This window comes from Octopus bimaculoides, chromosome 26 (assembly GCF_001194135.2).
Source record: "Octopus bimaculoides isolate UCB-OBI-ISO-001 chromosome 26, ASM119413v2, whole genome shotgun sequence".
In the NCBI taxonomy this organism is placed as follows: domain Eukaryota; kingdom Metazoa; phylum Mollusca; class Cephalopoda; order Octopoda; family Octopodidae; genus Octopus; species Octopus bimaculoides.
In genome coordinates, this window is record NC_069006.1 from 1,623,222 (window position 1) to 1,625,483 (window position 2,262).

The following is a 2,262-nucleotide window of genomic DNA, read 5'->3' on the forward strand; positions in this document are numbered from 1 at the left end:
ATATATATAAATGTACATGATGTCTGTATATATTGGCGCATATTTAGTTGATTGTTTATGAATTTCGTCGTGTCCAACTTGATCAAAGAAACAGCTGCAGTTGCCGACTTAGGAAAAGCTATGCTTAATGTTTAAATAATACAGTAATTGTTGCTTGCTGGTAGCTGTGGTTGGTGACGGGTGGTGTCGTTAGCGATGGGGATGATGGTGGTGATGGTGGTAGTGGTAATGGTAGACGGGATGGTTATGTTGTTTATTATGATACTAGTGTTTTGACTATGGTTTTCCGTTGGTTGTTGTACTCATAAAGAATGCCAATATTTCGAAGAAGACTGTTTTGAAGAAAAAGTCGACAGTGATTTAAATATGTAACAGACACAAACACTACACTTGTATGTGTGTATGTATGTATGTATGTAATGTATGCATGTATGTATTTATGCATGTATGCATGTATATTTGTGTATTTAATGTATATAATTATATATATATATATATATATATATATATAGAGAGAGAGAGAGAGAGAGAGAGAGAGAGAGATTGATAGATATAGATATGTATATGTACATGTAAATATATATATACATACATTAACACATGTATATACATATGTATATGCACATATCTGCAGCAGATAGACACATACACACACATATATGTATATGTACATAAGTTTAGTAGAACCTATATATATATATATATATATATATATATATATATATAAATATTGTCATAGAAGAGGAAATTAAATTTAGTATATGGGGATATATATACGTGAATATATCATTCTTATTTTTATATATTATTATTCTTGTTGGTACATTTATACAAGTGACACATGTGCCGGCAGTTTTATACATATTACCAATCTAAGTTGTATGTGAGTGTTGATGTGTCTACATTCAAATATATATACTATACATTTTATATTCTACATTTTACCTCTGTTGGACTTTGTCTCGTTTTTCAGATATAAAGCATCTTTAAGCTGTTCGTATGATTTCCCTACGACAATTAGCAAATGGGGAGACCACAGTGTAGTATCCCTAACGAGTCAATGCAATGCTTTTAGTAGTAGTGGCAGCAGCAGCAGAAGCAGCAGCAGTAGTAGTAGTAGTAGTAGTAGTAGTAGTAGTAGTAGTAGTAGTAGTAGTAGTAGTAGTATGTTGGTGGTGGTTTCGCTGATAGTGGCGTATCGAATGGTGATTCTGTTATCGAATGGTGATTCTGGGTCTGAATACCTGTACGCTGCAATAGTCCTGTTAATGGTCGTCTTAGCTAAGTGTTGCATGGGAAACACACGCACGCACACACACACACACACACATACACACACACGCATACACACACACAAACACATACAGACGCGCGCGCACACACACACATACGTGGCTTTGTGGTAAGAAGCTTGCTTCCAAACCATGTAGTTCCGGGTTCTCTCCCACTGCATGGCACCTTAGGCAAGCATTTTCTATGATAGCCTCGGGTCGACCAATATATTCAATATATGTGTATATATAATATTTGTTAAACTTTTCATGTAACATACCTCAATTTATTCTTCTCCAGTCTGTATACGTACTAAGTTATACATATATATTAGTGTGTCTGTGTGAGTGTGTGTGCCATTACGTATATACGTACCCCCCCCCCATATATATACATATATATTTGGCTACTTTTTCTTACTTTTCTTATTCAGGTGGTGAGTGTACTGTTGGCGATGTGAGACTTAGTTTGCATTCGCTATATCATGACAGCTGACATTCGTGATAACAACGATATAGCACAGCCATTCAGTATATAACACACACACACACACATACGTATGCATTATGTATATATGTATGTATATATGTATCTATGTATATATGAGTCTAATTGTGTGTGCGTAAAATATATCTTTCCTAGGATAAAGGAAGAGAACTCGATCTTTGATGGAGCTGGTGGGAAGAGCATTGAAATTTTATTGTCGTTGTTATAGTTGTTGGTATAGATGTTTATTCCCATAATCCATTATCTCCGATACCTCGTCTTGTCTTTTGCTTTCGTCTTCGTCCAACTTCATTCTATAACAGCTTTACATTTTTTTTTGTTTTGTTCTTTTTTGTCTTTTTTCTCATGTTGTATCTGTCCCTCATGTTTGTGTTGTTTTTTTTTCTTTTCTCTTTTGCCTTCTCTACTATTTTATGTTCCGTTAGAATTTTATCTTGCCTTTCTTCAAAAATAATCTCATACAAAGATATATATATATATATA